Below are 12,952 nucleotides of genomic sequence, written 5' to 3' on the forward strand. Positions count from 1 at the left end.
CAGCTGGGGGTACTGATTAGGCTTGATTGGTGTCAGCTGGGGGTACTGATTAGGCTTGATTGGTGTCAGCTGGGGGGGTGTCAGCTGGGGGTACTGATTAGGCTTGATTGGTGTCAGCTGGGGGTGTGTCAGCTGGGGGTACTGATTAGGCTTGATTGGTGTCAGCTGGGGGTACTGATTAGGCTTGATTGGTGTCAGCTGGGGGTGTGTCAGCTGGGGGTACTGATTAGGCTTGATTGGTGTCAGCTGGGGGTACTGATTAGGCTTGATTGGTGTCAGCTGGGGGGTGTCAGCTGGGGGTACTGATTAGGCTTGATTGGTGTCAGCTGGGGGTACTGATTAGGCTTGATTGGTGTCAGCTGGGGGGGTGTCAGCTGGGGGTACTGATTAGGCTTGATTGGTGTCAGCTGGGGGTGCTGATTAGGCTTGATTGGTGTCAGCTGGGGGTCCTGATTAGGAGAGGGTGGGGTTCCTATATAATGTATATAGTAAAAAGAATAAAAATTATATGTCCGGTGCAGCAGTAGAAAATTTCAGGCTCCCGGGGAATAAAGGATTTGTTTTGTATTTTTAATTTTTTTATTTTTTTCCTTTACTCCCCGGGAGCCTGAAAGTTTCTACTGCTGCTTTTTTAAACTAAAGCTAGAAAGGAAAACAAAGTTAGAGAGAGAGAGAGAGAGAGAAAAGAGAGAGAGAAGTAAAGGCTGAAAAAAATAGAGAGAAGGAAAAAGAGTGAAAAGAAGAGGAAGAGACAGGGAAAAAAAAGACAGAGGAAAACAGAGAGAAAAGAAGACAGAGAAAAAAACAGAGAGAAAAAGAAGAGAGGGAGATAGAGAAGAAAAGACAGAGAGACAGAAAGAGAAAAGAAAACAGAGAGAGAAACCAAGACAGAGAGAAAAGAAAAGGAGGGTGGGAAAAAGGAAAGACAGGACTTGGAGGGAAAAGAAAGTGGTTAGGATTAGAAAATTCAGGGCAGAGTGAAAAATGAAAAGACTGAGAGCAAAAAAGACAAACCAAGGAAAAGGAGAACACAGAGAAACAGAAGCAAGAAGAGCAAGGGTGAAAGTTACAAAGAAAAAGAAATAAGGTGCAAAGTATAGACAAGAGAGAAAAATACATACAGTTAGACAGAAATAGTGAAATGGACAAATAAAAGAAAGCAGATGGAAACAGAGTTACAGAAGCAGAGACACAGTGTCACAAAGAGTGAGAAACAGAATCAAAGGGTTAGAGACAGATGGAAGTTAAGTTAGAAATAGAAAAGGAAAGTGAGGAGCAAAAGGAAGAAATACAGAGGAAAGAAATTACAAAACCGCACCCAAAAAAGACAGGAGCCGCGGTGGGGGTAGGGAAGGGCAGGGGGTATCTTGATTAGGGTTGATTCAACTTTATTAAATGCATGTTTTTATTTAGACATCAGCAAAATACATAGAAACAGTGTATACAAACGCAAGTGCATATACAATCCATAGACACACTGGTAAAAGTCAAACTTACATATGGAGCAATACAGAGCAGTACAGAGCAATACACATATCAACACAAAGTGATAACCTTTTTCTATTTTCATTACATGTTGAGTTATTGTTACAAGAAACCCAAACCAACAAAAGCACACAAAAACCACCATTCATCTACCATAACCTCTCCCTTCAGATTACACACAAACTCACCATCCCTCTCATCACAACTGCTAAATTACACCCCAGCAATCATTGGTCCTCGGGAACGTGGTTCCCGGGAACCTCCAAAAAATCCTCCTGCCTGACAAAAACCCCGGTCCCTGGATGGTCCGTGCCCAAACTTTGGCGATGAACGTCGCCTCGCAGACCGACCGGGACCGAGGAAAAAAAAACCCAGCCGGGGGGGAAAAAAAAAAACCCCGGCTGGGGATTTTTTATTCTAAATTTAAAAATGAGATGAAAAACCTGAAAAGCAAAAGTCATACACACAAGGGTAAAACCAGTCAGCGTGCGCTCACACACGCAGAGACAAGCGGACTCAGACAGACACATTCACATGCTCTCACGCACGCTCACACGCTCGCTGCGGCCCTTACCCGAGACGCTGAAGAACGTGCTTCAATGCATCTTCTGGCTGCCGCTCCTTGACGTCAAATGGTAGATTCCGGGGAAATCGGTAGCCTCGGGGACCTGTGAGACAACAGGAAGGGGTCAACGAGTGTCTATCTGACAGCTAGGACTTGTCCCCGCACTGGCCCAATAAATTTTCTACCCAAAATCCCACAAAACACAGATGAATGGTACAGTTTTTATAACTCTTCCACCTAACTGTGACTACGGGCCAGGGCAGGGCAGTTCCAATCATAATTGGTACAATGTAAGTACACACATTATAAGCTGATGCATACAGTGCAAGTGTACATAGAGTGTAAGTACACACAATATAAGGTGACACGCTTACAACATAGACCAGAACTGTTCTGCACTGCCTGCCTGAAAGCTGCCATCAAAAGTAGAGCCTCTCCCTTTAGCTGTCCTAAGAGGCCCTTGGAGAAGATTGCTTTTCCCTCTGCTAATTTTTACATCTGCCCCAAGATCTCCCAACCTGCTACTCTCCCATCATCCCATCTCCAAGCCCTGGCCCCCAACTTATCGTTTGGATGATTGGTGATGTGGATCCATGTTGCACCTGAAATGAGTCTGCCTTGGAAGGCCTCGTGATGGCCTGTTAGCTTCTTGGTTAGCTACAATAAAGAAAACCAAAACCAAAGTATGAGTCCAGAGTTATGTGGGCCAAATCCCAGCAAGTCAGCTACTTGCCCTCTCCTGAGTGTGCCTGGCTGCTTTAGGCTCCAGCTTCACCCTGATTCCAAGGCTGTGGCCTTTATTAGCAGTGGCACCTGGGTTAGAGAAAGGCAAAGTTGGATAGCATTCCTATGAGTGCAGTAGATAACCTTGTGTGCTGTAGGACATGGGAATACCTCTGCTAGGCTTCTGAGAAGCCTTAGGGGGGGGGTCCTCAAATAAACATCCTTTTTCACCCTGCTACCTTCAAACCTCCCCCCACCCACAATAATTCCTAACTGTATGCCTGCTCACATTCCCTCTCCTAATCACAATCCTCAACTCACCTGATGCCTCAATCTCAGACATCATCCTTGACACTGGGCGGATCCCTCTTGTGACATGATGAATCTGCTGAAAAAAGTGTTGTACTTGACACAACCAGGAATCTCTGGATGCTGCGCTCCTCCTAAAAAAAAATACAAAACAAAACAAGAACAAAACCAGAAATTACAAATGCACTTTACCACCCCTAAACACAAAAGCCAAAATCATGAGTCTAAATACTCCCTGTATTCCATGCTGTTTACTTCACAGAATCTTCAAAGCCTCTATGCTTTAGATGCCCAGAAACACCTGCTGGAAAGAAGTTGAGATGAGCTGAAAGAGCCTCTTCACTGAAATGAGAGGAGAGTTCTTACCCCAGCACATCCCAGAGAGGGAATGAAGCCCCACAGCCAAGGCTGGGGTTAATATACCCCTGATTGTGCCCGCCTCTCGTTCCCATGGCACCCATGAAAAGGGAGGGGGCAAATCCCACCGAGTATAAAAGCCCTCAGAGCAGCTGCAGCTGTTTGGCCTCTCTGACTCAAGTTCAAGGGGAGTAAAGTGCTTGTTATAGAAGAAAGCTCTTCAGAAAAATAACAGCGCTTTCTTTTTTGTAGCAACTGCTTGGAGCAAAAGGGCAGCAAACTGGTAAGAAATAAAACTTTCTGTTTAGGCAGCATAACTAGATAGATTGGGTAATTTGCTGTTAACTTAGGTAATTATTCCTTAGTGGCTACTAAGTAGTATTTCCCATGTGACTAAGCTGGGTGGAGAAGAATACTAATGGTATGAATAGTCTAAGTCTCCTTGGGACCTCTAATTTAGGCTATCTACATTATAAGGAAAAATAAGAAAAATAAAAGCCTCCCAGGCAGTGTAAGGGTTAAGGGCATGTGAGGCTCATCCTTCTCTGAGATACTTGGTCCTACAGCATAGAAAGAAGTGCCCTGAAATGTAGTTTTAAACCCTTAAGATGCTGAAAAAGGCAGAGCTTCCTTCCAGTGAACTCCTTAAAAAGAGGAAATGGGGCAGTTACCTCTACTGAAGCTAATACAATGGCAAATAAATAGTTTCTGCCCTTTAATTTGCTCTCCTTAAATATTGGGAAAAGAGGGGCTTTCCACACTTTAAATCTCTCCAGTGATGAAAAAAGAAGGATTTTTCCCTCAGTTCAAACCCTTAGGATGGAGGGATAGCTGGCCTTCTCCCTCAATTTGGGCCTCAGGACAACAAAAAGGGGTGGCTACCCTTAATTCAAACCCATAAGAAACATTGTCAAGATTTTCCCCTTCTTTTTAAACTGCCAAATAATAGAGAATGAGGACTCCCTGTCAATTAACACCCCTAACAGCATAGAAAAGGCAGGGATTCTTTCAACTGAGACCATTAAAATTGCAGGGGAATCCAAGTCCCTACCAGTTTGAACACAAAAACTAATGGAAAATGAAGCTTTTTCCCTTTTTTATAAACTCTTTTTCTCCTAATAACCCCTCTCCTTTCTGGGAGTGCTCTGGAGGGTCTGGGGGCTTTGGAGAGGGACTGACACTGTAAAAGGGGAAAGTTGAAAGCCCTCTCCTGGAACCCCACTTGCTGCCTGGCCTGCTCAGTTGCTGGCCCTTGGCCAAAAGGGCTCTTCCCTTGGCGTTTTCTCAAAGTGATGCTCAGTGCCCAGGTGGGTCTGGCTGTTTCCTAGTCCGTGCTGGATGCTCCGACCGTCCCCGTTAGTCCCTCTGGCCTAGCAGCTCCCTGTGCAGGTGTGCCCGGGCAACCCTCCGAAAGCAGCTTGTCACACGGGGGCCTGCTAGACCTTGGAGTGGGGGCTGAGGTGAAGAAAGGTCCTGTGAGGAGCTCTTTCCCCTATACAACCCTTTGTCTGCCCCTTAAACCATGGGGTGCCAGGCTTTTCTTTCTAAGGAAATTAACAGCCTTTCCTCTCTGTGTGCCCATGGCAGAAACTGCAATTCGGCCTCCAAAACTGCAGAGAACAATTTCTCGCAGTCCGCAGCTGCCAACACCAAGAACTCTTGCTGCCCTTGGAGTGCCACGTGCCTCCTGCGGATGGACGTCGACACGCAGCAGGGGTGAGTTTGGTTTTACAGGGAAGAGGGCCAGCACAGGATTTCTCCAGGAGCAAAGCTGCCCCCACCGAGAACTCGGGCTGCTCTGGCAGTGCCAAGGACCTCCTGCAAACTGGCATCAGCAAACTCAGGGGGTGAGTTTTTCTGTGCAGAAATTCTCCCAGACCAAAGCTGAGAGCATCTAACCCTGACCACAACAACTTAGCTGGGTCTAAAACTTACAACCTTTGGACTGGCAGTGTGGGACCCGACCTGCTGTGCCACCGCTGACCCCTTTCTAAAGCATTCCACTGCAGTCCTAAAACTCTGCCTTTTCAGAGGGTGTTTCCTCTGACCCTGACCATAATCTTCAAAATATTCTAGGGAATCACAGAATGGCTTTGAAAAAGCCCCAACAGTACCCTAAAAAGTCCCAGAGAAGTCCCTTCCAAAATCCCCTAAATACCTTTAAAAGTCCTGGGAAAAAAACTCAAAAAGACGTGCTCAGTCTCCAAACTCTACCTGTTGCTCTCTAGCCGCAGTGGGTCTGTTGTTCTCTGAGGGTTCTGTCATTGTCCTGGTGTGTGAGGGTTGCTCTCTGGTCTCGCTGTTAGGGTTGCTGTGTTGTGCTGCTGTTGGGGGAAAAGGCTGTTTTTAGGGGAGCTGGTTAGGCTGAGGTTAGGGCTGGGGTGAGGGGGTGGTACAGCTGTATCCTGTGCCCCTGATCTCCACTGGACTGTCCAGCCCTCAAGGCCTCTCCCTTTACCCCTCAACCGGTCCCTCTGCCCCGCAGCCCTCAGCTCCTGTGTACCTTGAAATTGGGTTTCCTATTATTTTGAAACTAGGTTGTTCTGGTATTTTGAAATGCAGTTTTTTATAGGCTGGTTTGTTCGATATTTTTGTAGGCCAAGTTTTTAGTTTTTTTTTTTGGCTGGGAGTTTGGTATTTTTGTAGGCTGGGCTTTTAACATTGTTGTAAACTGTGGGTTTGTTATTTGAAAACCTGTTATTGGCAGGGGTTTGGTGCACCAAAGTTCAGTGTCCTGGTTTCATTCAGCTTCTTCCACTACAACTAACATAGCAGGGGATCTATTAAATTGCAGGATATACTATATGACGCTTCCTGAAATAGATACAAATTCCAGCTGCAGCAAAGCCCACCACCACATTTATTATAAAACCCAGCCTATAACCTAAAAAAACAAAAAAAAATCTCCAATATAATTTACTGTTTTTATATTTACATTCTATAGTTATATATCTTTGTTTATATATATAATAGACTATAATTTATATGTTATGTTACAATAATATACAATATATTATAGTTTTATGTATTCATCTATTTGATTTCTATATTTCTGTTTACCACTATAATTTTATATTTAGTTTTAAATGTATATTTATTTTTATTTTCATCATATTAGACCATATTAGACATATTAGACCATATAAATTCATTAACCCGACACATCAGAGCCATAAAAATACTGTACCTTTTTCAGCACCGGTACGCAGCACACGCTCATCCCATCGCAGCACATCAAAACAAAACCTATTTCTATTACTAACAGAACAAACATCCCACACCATTGAACCCTAATAAAAACTCAAATAAACCTAACCGTAAATAACTTTTCTACTGCTGCTTTTTTAAACTAAAGCTAGAAAGGAAAACAAAGTTAGAAAGAGAGAGAGAAAATGTATCTTAAACACCCCACAGAACCCTAAAAAGAGCCTCCGAATACACTCAAAATGCCCTACTTTTAAAAAGCCCCTAAAACACCCGTAAAAATCCCCCAAGAACCTTTAAAAAATCCTTAAATAATCCTAAAAGAGCTTTAAAATTAACCCTAATTGTTAAAATTACCGATTAAAACTAACCCTAATCCAAGATGGCGGCGCCCGTGCAAACACGTGGTTTCCGGCAAAATGGCGGCGCCCATACCGACACGTGGTTCCGGCAAGATGGCGGCGCCCATAACGACACGTGGATTCCGCCAAGATGGCGGCGCCCATGCCGACACGTGGTTTCCGGCAAGATGGCGGCGCCCATGCCGACACGTGGATTCCGGCAAGATGGCGGCGCCCATGCCGACACGTGGTTTCCGGCAAGATGGCGGCCCCCATGACCGGATCTTTTTTCTCGATTTTTGCCGGGATTTTTGCGCTCTCCGCGGGTCCCCGGGGGCCGGAATGATATTCCGGTTCGCGTGAGGCCGGCGGCGTCGCGGGGAGGGGCATCTAAGGCGTCGGGGTAGCCTCTGGGCTCGGATAGATGGCGGCGCTGATGAAGACACGGAGTTTCCGGCAAGATGGAGGCGCCCATACCGACACGTGGATTCCGGCAAGATGGCGGCGCCCGTGCCGACACGTGGATTCCGGCAAGATGGCGGCGCCCATGCCGACACATGGTTTCCGGGAAGATGGCGGCCCCCATGACCGGATCTTTTTTCTCGATTTTTGCCGGGATTTTTGCGCTTTTCGCGGGTCCCCGGGGGCCGGAATGATATTCCGGATCGCGTGAGGCCGGCGGCGTCGCGGGGAGGGGCATCTAAGGCGTCGGGGAAGCCTCTGGGCTCGGATAGATGGCGGCGCTGATGAAGACACGTAGTTTCTGGCAAAATGGCGGCGCCCATGCCGACACGTGGATTCGGTCAAGATGGCGGCGCCCATACCGACACGTGGATTCCGGCAAGATGGCGGCGCCCATAAAGACACGTGGTTTCCGGCAAGATGGCGGCGCCCATGCCGACACGTGGATTCCGGCAAGATGGCGGCGCCCATGCCGACACGTGGTTTCCGGCAAGATGGCGGCCCCCATGACCGGATCTTTTTTCTCGATTTTTGCCGGGATTTTTGCGCTTTCCGCGGGTCCCCGGGGGCCGGAATGATATTCCGGTTCGCGTGAGGCCGGCGGCGTCGCGGAAGGGGCATCTAAGGCGTCGGGGTAGACTCTGGGCTCGGACAGATGGCGGCGCTGATGAAGACACGTGGTTTCCGGCAAGATGGAGGCGCCCATGCCGACACGTGGATTCCGGCAAGATGGCGGCGCCCATGCCGACACGTGGTTTCCGGCAAGATGGCGGCCCCCATGACCGGATCTTTTTTCTCGATTTTTGCCGGGATTTTTGCGCTTTCCGCGGGTCCCCGGGGGCCGGAATGAAATTCCGGTTCGCGTGAGGCCGGCGGCGTCGCGGGGAGGGGCATCTAAGGCGTCGGGGCGGCCTCTGGCCGCCGCGGCCCGGCGACGAAGGGTCGGTGCCCGGGGGCGGGGGCACGGCGACGGGGGGCGGGGGCACGGCGACGGGGGGCGGTGCCGGGGGCGGTGCCCGGGGGCGGGGGCTCGGGTAGGGTTGGGGCGGCGCCCGGGGGCCGCGGCGCCCAGGGGAGGGGTGGTGTCGGGGGTGGCCGACGGGGGGCGGTGCCTGGGGGCGGCTAGGGCTAGGTCGGCGCGGGCTTGGCTAAGGGCCGTGCTGCAGTTTGGGGGGTGGGACCTAGGGGCGGGGCTTGGTGACGGGCTGGGTGCCTGGGTATAGGGGTGGTGTCTAGTGGTAGGCGAGACTGATTAGGCTTGATTGGTGTCCGCTGGGGGTCCTGATTAGGAGAGGGTGGGGGTCCTATCTAGTGTATATAGTAAAAAGAATAAAAACTACATGTCCGGTGCAGCAGTAGAAAATTTCAGGCTCCCGGGGAGTAAAGGGTTTGCTTTGTATTTTTAAATTTTTTATTTTTTTCCTTTAGTCCCAGGGAGCCTGAAAGTTTCTACTGCTGCTTTTTTAAACTAAAGCTAGAAAGGAAAACAAAGTTAGAAAGAGAGAGAGAAAATGTATCTTAAACACCCCACAGAACCCTAAAAAGAGCCTCCAAATACACTCAAAATGCCCTACTTTTAAAAAGCCCCTAAAACACCCGTAAAAATCCCCCAAGAACCTTTAAAAAAATCCTTAAATAATCCTAAAAAAGCTTTTAAATTAACCCTAAATGTTAAAATTACTGATAAAAACTAACCCTAATCCAAGATGGCGGCGCCCATGCTGACACGTGGTTTCTGGCAAGATGGCGGCGCCTGTGCCGACACGTGAATTCCGGCAAGATGGCAGCGCCCATGCAGACACGAAGTTTCCGGCAAGATGGCGGCGCCCATGCCGACACGTGGTTTTTGGTAGGATGGCGGCGCCAGTGCCGACACGTAAATTCCGGCAAGATGGCAGCTCCCATGCAGACACGTGGTTTCCGGCAAGATGGCGGCGCCCATGTCGACACGTGGTTTCCGGCAAGATGGCGGCGTCCATGCCGACACGTGGATTCCGGCAACATGGCACCTTTTACGACAGTCGCGCTTTACGGCCGATTTTACGACAGTCGCGCTTTACGACACCTTTTACGACAGTCGCGCTTTACGGCCGATTTTACGACAGTCGCGCTTTACGGCCGATTTTACGACAGTCGCGCTTTACGGCACCTTTTACGACAGTCGCGCTTTACGGCCGATTTTACGACAGTCGCGCTTTACGGCAGTTTTACGACAGTCGCGCTTTACGGCCGATTTTACGACAGTCGCGCTTTACGGCACCTTTTACGACAGTCGCGCTTTACGGCCGATTTTACGACAGTCGCGCTTTACGGCACCTTTTACGACAGTCGCGCTTTACGGCAGTTTTACGACAGTCGCGCTTTACGGCACCTTTTACGACAGTCGCGCTTTACGGCCGATTTTACGACAGTCGCGCTTTACGGCCGATTTTACGACAGTCGCGCTTTACGGCACCTTTTACGACAGTCGCGCTTTACGGCCGATTTTACGACAGTCGCGCTTTACGGCACCTTTTACGACAGTCGCGCTTTACGGCACCTTTTACGACAGTCGCGCTTTACGGCCGATTTTACGACAGTCGCGCTTTACGGCACCTTTTACGACAGTCGCGCTTTACGGCACCTTTACGACAGTCGCGCTTTACGGCACCTTTAGGACAGTCGCGCTTTACGGCCGATTTTACGACAGTCGCGCTTTACGGCACCTTTTACGACAGTCGCGCTTTACGGCCGATTTTACGACAGTCGCGCTTTACGGCACCTTTTACGACAGTCGCGCTTTACGGCACCTTTTACGACAGTCGCGCTTTACGGCAGTTTTACGACAGTCGCGCTTTACGGCCGATTTTACGACAGTCGCGCTTTACGGCACCTTTTACGACAGTCGCGCTTTACGGCCGATTTTACGACAGTCGCGCTTTACGGCCGATTTTACGACAGTCGCGCTTTACGGCAGTTTTACGACAGTCGCGCTTTACGGCCGATTTTACGACAGTCGCGCTTTACGGCCGATTTTACGACAGTCGCGCTTTACGGCAGTTTTACGACAGTCGCGCTTTACGGCACCTTTTACGACAGTCGCGCTTTACGGCACCTTTACGACAGTCGCGCTTTACGGCACCTTTTACGACAGTCGCGCTTTACGGCACCTTTTACGACAGTCGCGCTTTACGGCCGATTTTACGACAGTCGCGCTTTACGGCCGATTTTACGACAGTCGCGCTTTACGGCAGTTTTACGACAGTCGCGCTTTACGGCCGATTTTACGACAGTCGCGCTTTACGGCACCTTTTACGACAGTCGCGCTTTACGGCAGTTTTACGACAGTCGCGCTTTACGGCACCTTTTACGACAGTCGCGCTTTACGGCCGATTTTACGACAGTCGCGCTTTACGGCCGATTTTACGACAGTCGCGCTTTACGGCCGATTTTACGACAGTCGCGCTTTACGGCACCTTTTACGACAGTTGCGCTTTACGGCAGTTTTTCGACAGTCGCGCTTTACGGCACCTTTTACGACAGTCGCGCTTTACGGCCGATTTTACGACAGTCGCGCTTTACGGCACCTTTTACGACAGTCGCGCTTTACGGCCGATTTTACGACAGTCGCGCTTTACGGCACCTTTTACGACAGTCGCGCTTTACGGCCGATTTTACGACAGTCGCGCTTTACGGCCGATTTTACGACAGTCGCGCTTTACGGCCGATTTTACGACAGTCGCGCTTTACGGCACCTTTTACGACAGTCGCGCTTTACGGCCGATTTTACGACAGTCGCGCTTTACGGCACCTTTTACGACAGTCGCGCTTTACGGCCGATTTTACGACAGTCGCGCTTTACGGCACCTTTTACGACAGTCGCGCTTTACGGCACCTTTTACGACAGTCGCGCTTTACGGCCGATTTTACGACAGTCGCGCTTTACGGCACCTTTTACGACAGTCGCGCTTTACGGCACCTTTACGACAGTCGCGCTTTACGGCCGATTTTACGACAGTCGCGCTTTACGGCCGATTTTACGACAGCCGCGCTTTACGGCAGTTTTACGACAGTCGCGCTTTACGGCACCTTTTACGACAGTCGCGCTTTACGGCCGATTTTACGACAGTCGCGCTTTACGGCACCTTTTACGACAGTCGCGCTTTACGGCACCTTTACGACAGTCGCGCTTTACGGCCGATTTTACGACAGTCGCGCTTTACGGCCGATTTTACGACAGTCGCGCTTTACGGCACCTTTTACGACAGTCGCGCTTTACGGCAGTTTTACGACAGTCGCGCTTTACGGCCGATTTTACGACAGTCGCGCTTTACGGCACCTTTTACGACAGTCGCGCTTTACGGCCGATTTTACGACAGTCGCGCTTTACGGCACCTTTTACGACAGTCGCGCTTTACGGCCGATTTTACGACAGTCGCGCTTTACGGCACCTTTTACGACAGTCGCGCTTTACGGCACCTTTTACGACAGTCGCGCTTTACGGCCGATTTTACGACAGTCACGCTTTACGGCCGATTTTACAACACTCGCGCTTTACGGCACCTTTTACGACAGTCGCGCTTTACGGCCGATTTTACGACAGTCGCGCTTTACGGCACCTTTTACGACAGTCGCGCTTTACGGCCGATTTTACGACAGTCGCGCTTTACGGCCGATTTTACGACAGTCGCGCTTTACGGCAGTTTTACGACAGTCGCGCTTTACGGCACCTTTTACGACAGTCGCGCTTTACGGCCGATTTTACGACAGTCGCGCTTTACGGCACCTTTTACGACAGTCGCGCTTTACGGCAGTTTTACGACAGTCGCGCTTTACGGCACCTTTTACGACAGTCGCGCTTTACGGCCGATTTTACGACAGTCGCGCTTTACGGCACCTTTTACGACAGTCGCGCTTTACGGCCGATTTTACGACAGTCGCGCTTTACGGCACCTTTTACGACAGTTGCGCTTTACGGCAGTTTTACGACAGTCGCGCTTTACGGCACTTTTTACGACAGTCGCGCTTTACGGCCGATTTTACGACAGTCGCGCTTTACGGCACCTTTACGACAGTCGCGCTTTACGGCACCTTTTACGACAGTCGCGCTTTACGGCACCTTTTACGACAGTCGCGCTTTACGGCCGATTTTACGACAGTCGCGCTTTACGGCACCTTTTACGACAGTCGCGCTTTACGGCAGTTTTACGACAGTCGCGCTTTACGGCCGATTTTACGACAGTCGCGCTTTACGGCACCTTTTACGACAGTCGCGCTTTACGGCCGATTTTACGACAGTCGCGCTTTACGGCACCTTTACGACAGTCGCGCTTTACGGCACCTTTTACGACAGTCGCGCTTTACGGCCGATTTTACGACAGTCGCGCTTTACGGCACCTTTTACGACAGTCGCGCTTTACGGCCGATTTTACGACAGTCGCGCTTTACGGCACCTTTTACGACAGTCGCGCTTTACGGCCGATTTTACGACAGTCGCGCTTTACGGCCGATTTTACGACAGTCGCGC

The 12,952-nt window shown here is 49.8% G+C and overlaps 1 protein-coding gene across 6 annotated transcripts in view; it reads right to left on the minus strand.

Moving 5' to 3' along the window:
• Positions 1-1,387: 1,387 nt before the first annotated feature.
• The window catches only part of GNPTG (N-acetylglucosamine-1-phosphate transferase subunit gamma), a 42,179-nt gene continuing 30,614 nt past the window's right edge, over positions 1,388-12,952 (minus strand). For 2 of the 6 annotated variants that reach the window (XM_074553286.1, XM_074553285.1), the window contains exons 12-14: positions 5,654-5,763; positions 2,784-3,383; positions 1,388-2,707 (exon numbers count right to left, since the gene is read on the minus strand). The gene's annotated coding sequence lies outside the window, so the exon portion shown is untranslated. Of the gene's footprint in view, positions 2,708-2,783; positions 3,387-5,653; positions 5,764-12,952 lie in introns of all 6 variants that reach the window. The other 4 variants (XM_074553282.1, XM_074553283.1, XM_074553284.1 and 1 more) reach the window with 4 other exon arrangements.

This window comes from Zonotrichia albicollis, chromosome 16 (assembly GCF_047830755.1).
Source record: "Zonotrichia albicollis isolate bZonAlb1 chromosome 16, bZonAlb1.hap1, whole genome shotgun sequence".
In the NCBI taxonomy this organism is placed as follows: domain Eukaryota; kingdom Metazoa; phylum Chordata; class Aves; order Passeriformes; family Passerellidae; genus Zonotrichia; species Zonotrichia albicollis.